We start from the raw sequence: 13,876 nt of genomic DNA on the forward strand, positions 1-13,876 counted from the left end.
AAAAGACACCATCCTGTTGCTTCTTCTTTCTCTCCTCTCCGTGAGGTCCTGTCCTCATCCTTTCCCTGTCTTAACTCTTGTTTCCACTCTTCTTGCTACGATTTCCACTCACTCACTCCAATCAAATTTGTCACATGTGCCGAATGCAACAGGTGTAGACCGTGAAATGCTTACTTACAAGACAAACAATGCAGCTTACAGCCAACAATGCAGTTCAAGAAATAGAGTGAATAAAATATTTGCAAAATAAACTCAAGTAAAATGAAATAGAAAGTAACACAACAATATTACGTAACAATAACGAGGCTACCGGTACCGAGTCAATGTGCGGGGTTCAGGTTAGTCGAGGCAATTTGTACATGTAGGTAGGGGTAATGCAAAAATAATAAACAGCAAGTAGCAGCAGTGGGGTGGGTTTGGGTGTGGGTGGGGAGTGGGGGGGGGTCAATGTAAATAATCCGGGTGGCCATTTGATTAATTGTTCAGAAGTCTTATGGCTTGGGGGTAGAAGCTGTTAAACTTCTTAGGGATAGGGGGCAGTTTTCAGAAGTTTGGATGACTGAGGTGCCCAAAGTAAACTGCCTGTTTCCCAGGCCCAGAAGCTAGGATATGCATATAATTGGTTGTATTGGATAGAAAACACTCTAAAGTTTCCAAAAACTGTTAAAAAATGTCTGTGAGTATAACAGAATTGATATGGCAGGCAAGGAGAATCCATCCGGAAATTGTTTTTTTGGAGCTCACCACTCATTTAAATGGCTGTCTATGGGAAAATCAATGGAATACCTTCCAGATTGCAGTTCCCAGGGCTTCCAGTAGATGTCAACAGTCTTTAGAAAGAGTTTAGGCTTTTTTTTTTAAAAATGAACTAGAATTTGTAGTTTTTCTAGGTTGCTCCCATTTTGGCTGTAGTATTGTGGCGTGCACTGTAGTATTGTGGCGTGTCTTAAATTGTATTGTTTATTTACATATTAGGGTAGCTGAGGATTGATTAGAAACGTTGTTTGACTTGTTTGGATGAAGTTTATTGTTAACTTTTGGGATTCATTTGTCTGTATTTTGAACGAGGGAAACCGGTGGATTACTGAATCAAGCACGCCAACTAAACTGAATTTTTTGGGGATATAAAGAAATTCTTTATTGTTATGTAGCTGGGACCCTTGGGATTGCAAACGCAAATGCTTTTGTATGCTGGGCGCCGTAAAGACTTTTTGAAATCTGACAGAGCGGCTGGATTAACAAGAGGAAACGACGTCTTTTAAACGATGTAAAACACTTCGATTTTTACGAATTTACAAATTTTGAAATTCGCGCACTGCAATTTCACCAGATGTTTGGCGAGGTGGGACGCTATCATCCCACTGATCCGCAGAAAAATAAGAAGAATATGCCGCACATGCCGTGCGATAGCAGAGAGAACAGTCCATGACTTGGGGGACTGGAGACTTTGACCATTTTTGGGGCCTTCCTCTGACACCGCCTGGTACAAAGGTCCTGGATGGCAGGAAGCTTGGCCCCAGTGATGTATTGGGCCGTATGCACTACCCTCTGTAGCACCCTACGGTCAGATGCCGAGCAATTACCATACCAGGCGGTGATGCAACCGGTCAGGATGCTCTCGATGGTGCAGCTGTAGAACATTTTGAGGATCTGGGGACCCATTCCAAATCTTTTTATTCTCCTGAGCGGGAAAAGGTGTTGTCGTGCCCTCTTCATGACCGTCTTGGTGTGTTTGTACCATGATAGTTTGATGGTAATGTGGACACCAAGGAACTTGAATCTCTTGACTCGCTCCACTACAGCCCCATTGATCTTAATGGGGTCTTGTTCGGCACTCCTTTTCCTGTTGTCCATGTCCATCGTCTCCTTTGTCTTGCTCACATTGAGGTTGTTGTCCTGGCACTACACCGCCAGCTGTCTGACCTCCTCCCTTTAGGCCATCTCATTGTTGTTGGTGATCAGGCCTACCACTGTTGTGTCATCAGCAAACTTAATGATGGTGTTGGGGTCATCCTCGGCCACACTGTCGTGGGTGAGCATGGAGTACAGGAGAGGACTAAGCACGCACCCCTGAGGGACCCCCGTGTTCAGGATCAACGTGGCACATGTGCTGTTGCCTACCCTTACCACCTGGGGGCGTCCCGTCAGGAAATCCCATATCCAGTTGCAGAGGGAGGTGTTTAGTCCCTGGGTCCCTAGCTTAGTGATGAGCCTTGTGGGCACTACGGTGTTCAACGCTGAGCTGTAGTCAATGAACAGCATTCTCATTAGGGTTCAGTTTAGGGTTTATTATTTTACAAATGTTCCATCTTAGAACAGCCTCAATGTGTTTTGGCAAGGACTCTACAATGTGTCAAAAGCATCCACAGGGATGATGGCCCATTTTGTGTCAAATTGACTGGATGATCTTTGGGTGGTGGACCATTCTTGATACACATGGCAATCTGTTGAGCGTGAAAAACCCAGCAGCATTGCAGTTCTTGACACAAACCTGTGCACCTGGGACCTACTACCACACAGTGGTTCTTCCTTTAAAATGTGTTCATACTGCAGCACACCTTGATGGCTGCTGCAGATTTTTATAGCTTCTTATGTGTCCGTGAATTTGCACATTTGTGCATTTGAATGAGTGTGTGTGTATATTGCGTACCAACACTGACACCAGCCTCAGGCAAACCGGCATTAGCTGTAAAAACACTGACCCTCGGTGTCATTAAAACATACTTTTTGTTATGTTTTATTTTGACTTTCTTTTTTATACTTTTATCTTTGACCATTATTCTATCTCCCGCCCAGCAACTCCACTCCCACTTGTCTCCAATATCACATCCCATTTCTCAGCTTCCCTCAGCCCAACCCACCCATCTCTGCTGGTCACCCTCTTTGGATTTCTGCGCACCATATATCTTTCAACTATGTTGTGATGCTTAACATACAATTTCAATCTATCGTTCATTGCTCACCTTTTTCTCTCCAATTCAATTGGTAGCTAAAGTCTTGTCTCATTGCCATACGGACTCAGGAGAGGCAAAGGTCGAGAGCCATCTGTCCTCCGAAACACACCTCAACCAAGCCACACCTCTTCTTGACACCTAAGACGGAAGCCAGTCGCCCAAATATGTTGGAGGAAACATCATACACCTGGCGACCGTGTCAGCGTGTAGTGCGCCCGGCCCACCACAGGAGTCACTAGTGTGCGATGTGACAAGGATATCCCTGCTGGCCAAACCCTCCCCTAACCCGGATGACGCTGGATTAATTGTGCGCCGCCCCATCGGTCTCCCAGTCGCAACCAGCTGTGACAAAGCCTGGACTCGAACCCAGAAAATCTATTGGCACAGAAAGCACTGCGATGCAGTGCCTTAGAACACTGCACCACTCGGGAGGCCCTACAATTTCAAATCTATCTAATATAATCAACAGATTGCGAGTTGAAGATAAATACTTTTACTAAGAGTATTAGTATATTAGCAATAGAATGACCCGGCTCTCCAGATCTCCCAACACTACTACTATTTCTAGGGTAAATTTTAGATCAATGTAATGCATTTTCATCCATTCCTGAACCTGAGGACAGAAACAGGCTACCTGAGGGCAATACAAAAACAAATGATTTATATTGATTCTGTATCCTCACTACTAAATCTGCAGAGCTTCGATGATTGTATGCCCCAAATATTCAACATTTTGTTGGTGGCAAGAATTCTATATAATAATTTTAGCTGAAAAACACAGAGTCTTGAATCTTGGTTTGTTTTATATGTCAACTCATACACCCTGTACCATGAAATCGGTACATAAAAGATCTCTTCCCAACTATTTTGCAATCCGTATGGCACAGCTGTCAACATCCTGGTCCTCAAATAAAACTGGTATACTTTCCTATTTATGCTATTTTTATTCCTCCACCAGTTTTGATCCTTTATATTGGGCAGACAGACCAGTTCCCTACCTCCTCCCGGTGCCACCTGCCTCCTCCATTTTTGGGGTAATGCTGTAATCAATTGGTTGTACACTTGGATTGAGCTTCCCGTACAATTCATGAAAGACATAACTATACCATTACAATTTACAATATAATTTAAGGACAAAATTCCCTTTCCAAACATCTTTCCCATAAATACAGATATTTTATCAACCAGCACATTTGAGTTCAGCCATAATATCTATTGTAATATTTGTTCTATCTTTTCAGGGGGATGGAATTTAAATTGTAGCCAGCTCTGCAATGCTAGTTTGAAAAAGAGAGATACTTTGAAAAAAAGTATAATTTTAAATGAATCAAAAATGAGACATGGCAAAAAGGCAATTTTGAACAATTGGATGAGCTTTATTTAATAATCTACTTGAACCATTTAGGGCTCAAGTAAAACTTTTGAATAAGTGAAGCTTTGAGAGAGAGGGTTAGTACTTTTATATTTAATAATTTCAACTCACCCAATTCATATTCATTATTGGCACGCTTTATTTTGTCTGGTTTAGCATCCCAGATAAAGCGAAACATTAGGAGTAGGCAGTGCAATAAGTAAGTGAGTAAACCTGTCTAGGAAGGGCGTCCCGCTAGCGGAACCCCAACTCAACACTCTGCTGAAAAGGGAGCGTGCGAAATTCACAAATATTTTTTAAAAATATGTAACTTTCACACATTAACAAGTCCAATACAGCAAACAAAAGATAAACATCTTGCTAATCTACCCATGGTGTCTGATTTCAAAAATGATTTACAGCGAAAGCACAACATATGATTATGTTAGCTCATAGTCAAGTCAAAACAACACACAGCCATTTTCCCAGCCAACGATAGCAGTCACAAAAAATGCAGAAATATAGGTAAAATCAATCACTAACCTTGATGATTATCATCAGATGACACTCATAGGACATCATGTTACGAGAAGAGATCAACATCCGACGAGCTTCTCCTTCACGTCTATATGGATTAAAATGACAACATGTATGTTTTGTTCAATAATGTGCATATTTATATCCAAAAATCTCAGTTTACATTGGCGCATTATGTGCAGTAATGTTTGATTCCAAAACATCCCAGAAATACTCATAATAAACATTGATAAAAGATGCAAGTGTTATTCACAGAATTAAAGATGGACTTATCCTCTAAGCAACCGCTGTGCCAGATTTTTTAAAAACTTTACGGAAAAAGCATAATCTGAGAACGGCACTCAGTACCTGCTTATAAACAACTAGACATTTCCGCCATCTTGGAGTCAACATTAGTTAGAAAAAACACTATAAATATTCACTTAGCTTTGATAATCTTCATCAGAAGGCAGTCCCTGGAATCCCAGTTCGACCATAAATGACTGATTTCTTCCATAAAGTTCCATAAGCCCATCATTTACCCACAAGTGTTAGCGTGTTCAGCCCAGTAATCAATCTTCATGGAGGAGCGACCATTTCCACCATGACAAAAACTCAAAAAGTTCCGTTACAGGTTGTAGAAACAAGTCAAAACATGTCTGCAATCAATCTTTAGGGTGTTTAGGGTGTTTTTGCAATCTTTAGGGTGTTTTTAACATATATCTTCAATAAGGGGCCAACGGAGAATTTCATTGTCTGAATTAAAAGCTTTGGAACGGGAGCTAACTCTCTCGGCAGCACGCTTCATGAGACTGGGGCGCACTGCTAGACCACTCACTAAAAGAGGTCTCATGAGCCACTCCTTTATTGTATAATCTTACAACTAGGATCTAAAGACGGTGGCATCTAGTGGAAGCACTGGGAAGTGCATGCACATCCATAACTATCAGGGATTTGAAAAAGCAGTGTTTTCAAATTCGACTTCTCACTTCCTGTTTGGATTTCTTCTCAGATATTTGCTTGCCATATGAGTTCTGTTATTCTCACAGACATCATTCAAACAGTTTTAGAAACTTCAGAGTGTTTTCTATCCGATATTAATAATAATATGGATATATTATCATCTGGGACAGAGTAGGAGGCAGTTCAGTTTAGGCAGGCAATTCATCAAAAAGTGACAATGCTGCCCCCTACCCCAACAGGTTAAGGTGTTTTTTCAATATTGGCTGTACTAGACAATTTAAAACTTTTTTGGTAAGAACGCAGCATACGGCATTGATTTGAAGAGATGTTGCTTAATTCATTTGATTAATATTATGGTGTTTCTATTCCAAGAGACACAAAATACGAAACCCTAAAGCTTTTCGTTAGGAAAATATGGTGCTGTACAACGTGACCGGTTGTGAGTAGGCTACTAGGAGCAAAAATAATCCTAACATTTCCACACCCTAATTTCAGTCTAACCAATACCCAAACGGAGATTCAAGTGAAAATAAAAATCGAATTGATTTATCAAGACCAGTCCCCATGCTTGTCTCAGAGCAGTATGAAACAGTGCTGAAATAGTTGACCACATGCAGGTAGGCTTTTGCTTCAAATCCTATTATAACAATTGGATGACTTTGGGTGTTCCAGTAAGCAACAATTTGTTGCCTTCATTTGCCTACTTTTTTGTGAAAAATTAATCCGTAACGCTGCCAAGCCTACAAGCAAGAAACTGATGATACAACAATGCAACAAATACATTGATCATCTCAGCAAGGCTTTACCTGTGGTCGTGGAGCTGGGGGGAAGTGTAAAATGTAGAAGTGTAGAACTAAAATGTAGCTGAGATGTACAGTAGTTGAAATAAACATCTGCATTTTGAAAGTCATTTTTATCAATATTTTATTTATGAATGAAAAAAAGATGTTGATTAACAGATACTGTGTAACACTTTAGAATACTTAAGCATTGAATACATTGCAAGTAGGGGGGATTTTCACACCTACAGTAGCCGGGCTACTAAACTAATCATAGGATAACAGATAACACACGTTATTCTGTGTGTGTTTTGATTTTCTCTCTCTCTCTCCCTCGCTCTCTTTCTCTCTCTCTCTCTCAATTAAATTCAATTTGCTTTATTGGCATGACGTAACAATGTACATATTGCCAAAGCTTACTTTGGAAATGTACAATATTAAGATAAGAATCAAAATTGTCAACCGGACAACAGTAACAACAGTAACCAAGGGTCAAAATAACCATACATTGAACAATAACAATAAACATACAGTAGAGGACATGTGCAGGTTGATTGGTCTGTCAGACACTGTCCCTCAATTTATGGCAGGCAGCAATGTAGTGCGCTGCCAACCCAAAGACGTCTGCGGTCCTCCCCAACAGGACGGGTAGCCTATTCTCATCAGAAAGCTATTGTAAACATTGAATAAGGGTTTCAAATTTGGGGAAATTGCCTTCTCTAATTACCCTCTCTAATTGTGGCTTCCGGCGCCGACAGAGATGGCCGCCTCGCTTCGCGTTCCTAGGAAACTATGCAGTTTTTTGTTTTTTTACGTGTTATTTCTTACATTAGTACCCCAGGTCAACTTAGGTTTCATTACATACAGTCGAGAAGAACTACTGAATATAAGATCAGCGTCAACTCACCATCAGTACGACCAACAATATGATTTTCACGAAGCGGATCCTGTGTTCTGCCTTTCAACCAGGACAATGGAGTGGATCCCAGCCGGCGACCCAAAAAAACGACTCCGTAAAAGAGGGAAACGAGGCGGTCTTCTGGTCAGACTCCGGAGACGGGCACATCGTGCACCACTCCCTAGCATTCTTCTCGCCAATGTCCAGTCTCTTGACAACAAGGTTGATGAAATCCGAGCAAGGGTAGCATTCCAGAGGGACATCAGAGACTGTAACGTTCTTTGCTTCACGGAAACATGGCTCACTGGAGAGACGCTATCGGAGGCGGTGCAGCCAGCGGGTTTCTCCACGCATCGCGCCGACAGAAACAAACATCTTTCTGGTAAGAAGAGGGGCGGGGGCATATGCCTTATGGCTAACGAGACGTGGTGTGATCACAGAAATATACAGGAAGTCAAAACCTTCTGTTCACCTGATTTAGAATTCCTCACAATCAAATGTCGACCGTATTATCTACCAAGAGAATTCTCTTCGATTATAATCACAGCCGTATATATTCCCCCCCAAGCAGACACATCGATGGCTCTGAAAAAACTTTATTTGACTCTTTGCAAACTGGAATCCATACATCCTGAGGCTGCATTCATTGTAGCTGGGGATTTTAACAAGGCTAATCTGAAAACAAGACTCCCTAAATTGTATCAGCATATCAATTGCGCAACCAGGGCTGAAAAAACCTTGGATCATTGTTACTCTAACTTCCGCGACGCATATAAGGCCCTGCCCCGCCCTCCTTTCGGAAAAGCTGACCACGACTCCATTTTGCTGATCCCTGCCTACAGACAGAAACTAAAACAAGAAGCTCCAACGCTGAGGTCTGTCCAACGCTGGTCCGACCAAGCTGATTCCACACTCCAAGACTGTCAAACAAGCTAAGCGTCAGTATAGAGACAGAGTAGAATCTCAATTCAACGGCTCAGACACAAGAGGTATGTGGCAGGGTCTACAGTCAATCACGGACTACAAGAAGAAAACCAGCCCAGTCACGGACCAGGATGTCCTGCTCCCAGGCAGACTAAATAATTTTTTTGCCCGCTTTGAGGACAATACAGTGCCACTGACACGGCCTGCAACGAAAACATGCGGACTCTCCTTCACTGCAGCCGAGGTGAGTAAAACATTTAAACGTGTTAACCCACGCAAGGCTGCAGGCCCAGATGGCATCCCCAGCTGTGCCCTCAGAGCATGCGCAGACCAGCTGGCCGGTGTGTTCACGGACATATTCAATCAATCCCTACACCAGTCTGCTGTTCACACATGCTTCAAGAGGGCCACCATTGTTCCTTTTCCCAAGAAAGCTAAGGTAACTGAGCTAAACGACTACCGCCCTGTAGCACTCACTTCCGTCATCATGAAGTGCTTTGAGAGACTAGTCAAGGACCATATCACCTCCACCCTACCTGACACCCTAGACCCACTCCAATTTGCTTACCGCCCAAATAGGTCCACAGACGATGCAATCTCAACCACACTGCACACTGCCCTAACCCATCTGGACAAGAGGAATACCTATGTGAGAATGCTATTCATCGACTACAGCTCGGCATTCAACACCATAGTACCCTCCAAGCTCGTCATCAAGCTCGAGACCCTGGGTCTCGAACCCGCCCTGTGCAACTGGTTACTGGACTTCCTGACGGGCCGCCCCCAGGTGGTGAGGGTAGGCAACAACATCTCCACCCCACTGATCCTCAACACTGGGGCCCCACAAGGGTGCGTTCTGAGCCCTCTCCTGTACTCCCTGTTCACCCACGACTGCGTGGCCACGCACGCCTCCAACTCAATCATCAAGTTTGCGGACGACACAACAGTGGTAGGCTTGATTACCAACAACGACGAGACAGCCTCAGGGAGGAGGTGAGGGCGCTCGGAGTGTGGTGTCAGGAAAATAACCTCACACTCAACGTCAACAAAACTAAGGAGATGATTGTGGACTTCAGGAAACAGCAGAGGGAACACCCCCCTATCCACATCGATGGAACAGTAGTGGAGAGGGTAGTAAGTTTTAAGTTCCTCGGCATACACATCACAGACAAACTGAATTGGTCCACTCACACAGACAGCATCGTGTGAAGAAGGTGCAGCAGCGCCTCTTCAACCTCAGGTGGCTGAAGAAATTCGGCTTGTCACCAAAAGCACTCACAAACTTCTACAGATGCACAATCGAGAGCATCCTGGCGGGCTGTATCACCGCCTGGTACGGCAACTGCTCCGCCCACAACCGTAAGCCTCTCCAGAGGGTAGTGAGGTCTGCACAACGCAACACCGGGGGCAAACTACCTGCCCTCCAGGACACCTACACCACCCGATGTTACAGGAAGGCCATTAAGATCATCAAGGACAACAACCACCCGAGCCACTGCCTGTTCACCCCGCTATCATCCAGAAGGCGAGGTCAGTACAGGTGCATCAAAGCTGGGACCGAGAGACTGAAAAACAGCTTCTATCTCAAGGCCATCAGACTGTTAAACAGCCACCACTAACATTGTGTGGCTGCTGCCAACACACTGACTCAACTCCAGCCACTTTAATAATGGGAATTGATGGGAAACGATGTAAAACATATCACTAGCCCCTTTAAACAATGCTACCTAATATAATGTTTACATACCCTACATTATTCATCTCATATGTATACGTATATACTGTACTCTATATCATCTACTGCATCCTTATGTAATACATGTATCACTAGCCACTTTAATAACTATGCCACTTTGTTTACATACTCATCTCATATGTATATACTGTACTCGATACCATCTACTGTATCTTGCCTATGCTGCTCTGTACCATCACTCATTCATTTATCTTTATGTACATATTCTTTATCCCCTTACACTGTGTATAAGACAGTCGTTTTTTTTGGAATTGTTAGTTAGATTACTTGTTGGATTATTACTGCATTGTCGGAACTAGAAGCACAAGCATTTCGCTACACTCGCATTAACATCTGCTAACCATGTGTATGTGACAAATAAATTTGATTTGATTTGATTTGATTTTGATTTGTATATTTTTGACATTTTGTCAGGAAATGCAGCTCCGTCTCAGGTTCTGCTGTTGTGCAGTGGTTGCACAGCAGGGAGCCAGATATTCCTGAGTCTACCCTTCTCAATGGCAAGGTCGTGGGCATTGAGCCTGTGCTTTGTCAAGGTTTTTCTAAGGTTTTGATCAGTAGCCATGGTCAAAAAGTTAGCCAAATTAGCCAAATTAGTCTCTCTCTCCACCTCCCGACCCCAATACCTCTCAACCTCTTGATCTCTCTCTCTCTAGACTACTACCTCTACCTCTCTCTCTCGCTCGACCTCTCTCTCTCTCGACCACTCCCTCGACCTCTCTCTTTTCACCTCTCTCTTCCTCTCTCACTCTACCTGTCTACCTCTCTCTCTCCACCTCTCTCTACCTATCGTACCTATTTCTCTGGACTTGTAGAATTTTCTGACAGAATTCTGCATGTAGGGCTTCAATTGGATGTTTGTCCGACATATTAAAGTCCAATTTATTGAGTGGCCACTAAACCTCACTTCCGTAAAGAGCTGTTGGTAGGATTACACTGTCAAATATTTTGGTCCAAATACTGATTGGGATGTTGAAATTGAATAATTGTATTTTTTGCATACAATGCTCTTCAGGCTTTTTCTTTCAGTGCATTCACTGCCATACATAAGGGAACATTTTGACATTCGCCATATGGTTAGTGAGAAAGTTCACATTGCAAATGTACGGTCCCTTACTAGACGTCTTCCAACGTTTCTAAAATTTGCGGACGGCGGTGGCCTCTGTGAAGGCCGGATCTCCCGGGAAGTCGTCAAACGAAGTCTCTCGGACATTCGTATTCCGTTTTATAAAATTGTCAAATTTCGGTCATTTTTCTGCTGTCCCGGTAAATCCCACAAGAGGGCGAATGGAATCATATATCATATTGCAAATGTACAAAACATCACCAATCACGAAGTGGCCTTTTCTCCTAAAAGGAAAAGACTTCAAAGGCGAAACTTGGTGAGCATAGGTTTGGCATAATGGGCAGTTGGCCCCGAATAAGATGGCATCGAGGCCTCAACGGTTTTTGAGTTATGGAAATTTTTCCAGGATTAAAGGTCAAAAACGAAAATATAGCAATAATTTTACCGCCTTCACTTCATGGACCTACAGTGTCAGGAAAAAAAAGAACCAGCCATTTATCTATCGTAATTTTAGAGAAATTGTACAATGTACATTTGGTGATGTTCAATTATATATTTTTTTTAAGTCACAGATCCAGTTGCAATGTGTTCATACGAATCTTTTTGAAGTGTTTCAGAGCTCTGCGAGATTTCTGTGATTTTCTTAACACACACTCATTAAACCCTCCGTAAATAAGTCAGTTCTTAACATAAAGACTTAAAACTCAATATTCTATAAGTGCCTACCCCAAGGAGGATATGTGTTCACTTTCAGCTTCCTGTGTCAACCGGAAGTGCCTTAAAATGGTGTCATAGGTGCTGTTTCGAAGGGTTAAAATGGTCAGATCTTTTCAAAACTTCATATCTGTGATTAGGCAAACTTCATGAACTGTAAGTCAGTCATTTCTCCCAACAGATGTCAAAGAAAAGCTCTCTCACACACACACAAGGATGGAGTGACAAAGTGCGGTGCTTAAAGACACTCAGAGCCTGCAATGGCATTACCATAATCTCTAGGCTGTGCCGAGTTCAACGAGATGCCCTGCTAGACTGTAGCTTGCTCGGTCTGAGCTCATAATGAAGCCTGGCCCTAAATTGCAGGTGCTTTTGGGTGACAGCGGGAGAACAGTTAGGGTTAGAAGCACAATTCGACCCCAGGAACATTCCTGAGGTCCTCCCGGAGTGTGCAAGCCTAACCTTGACCATGTGGCATTAACAGGTAAAATAAGGTGTTTACATCAAACAGTTTTCAATGACTTCTCTCCCCAAAGGAATACATTGCCTGCACCCTTAATTGATGACAATCCATCAGGCCACTATGAGTTCTACCTGTGTCGATTCTAAGCTTCCTGAAGCAACTGGAAGTGGTTAACTTATGCCAATTAGACAGTCACAGAGGATTTTCTTATGAAACACTGCTCAGGGCGTAACACTTTCCATTCCGCATCAGGCTACTTAGAAAAAGCTTGATCACACCTGTTGTGACTGCTTCTATCCGTCATGCCCGTTGTTGCTTATCTATTTGTTCACTAGATATATCAAAGACGTGAGCTCAATGTGATCCCAACTCTGCCACCAATGCAACGAAGAAAGTGAAAGCCGCAACTGAGACTCTAACCAGGGCTCATATGTGGCAAAGTGAGCTGTAACGGCCGTTTCCATGAAAGCCTAGTAGACCTCTGGGCAGAGGCAGTAGGCCTACAGTGCTGACATATGCCACGTTACAATAGCCTACATGTGTAACATGGTTGACAAGACCGTAATAATCATCATGAAATGGCCTTGGAAGTACCATAAGTGTAAGCCAACATAATTCATTATTTTACATTAACCTGTTTTTAACTGCATTGATGTTAATTGATAATAGTCCAGACTTGTTATAGTTGCAAATACCATGCAGTTGCACCAGGGGAATTTAAACCAAATAGATCATGTTTTGCAGGTCTTCTGTTTCCCCACATTTATGTGATGAGTTCATTTCCCATCATGAAAATGTATCCCCACTCCCCAATCAAATACCTTCATCGAGACCATAAAAAAAAGACAAATACAGCTTTTCACTTCAATCTGGCAACCTTCAATAAAATCTAACATAGCACCAGTATCCCAAAGTATTAAGCAAAAAAAGAGCAAATAATAAATGTAAGGCTACTATTATATTAAAAGTATTTCGGTGACCTGGTTGATAGAACTACATTGCCCAAAATGCATTGCTCCAATAACATTTGAAATATTGTTCTGATGTTTGCCCTGCAAAAAGGGTATTTGTCCTAAAAGTTAAGTTGCACAACAATGTTTATTTTCCCACTAATGAAGCAACACAAAAATGCACAAAACACACGAAATCTGCTGAAATACTTTTTGTACATACTAGCACAAAGAGGGTGTGTCACGTCCTGACCTTAGTTATCTCTGTTTTCATTATTATTTTTGGTTAGGTTGGGGTGTGACGAGTGTGGGTATGCTTGCTTTGTCTTGTCTTGTTTTTTTTTATATCTAGAGATTTTTGTAAGTCTAGGTATATTTATGTCTATGGTGGCCTGAATTGGTTCCCAATCAGAGGCAGCTATTTATCATTGTCTCTGATTGGGGACCATATTTAGGTAGACATTTCCCTTGGGTGTTTGTGGGTTCTTGTCAGCACTCGTTTTGTATAGCGGCATATTTGTTTTGTTAGTTTGTTCAGTGTT

Source organism: Oncorhynchus tshawytscha, unplaced genomic scaffold, assembly GCF_018296145.1.
Source record: "Oncorhynchus tshawytscha isolate Ot180627B unplaced genomic scaffold, Otsh_v2.0 Un_contig_15607_pilon_pilon, whole genome shotgun sequence".
Classification (NCBI taxonomy): domain Eukaryota; kingdom Metazoa; phylum Chordata; class Actinopteri; order Salmoniformes; family Salmonidae; genus Oncorhynchus; species Oncorhynchus tshawytscha.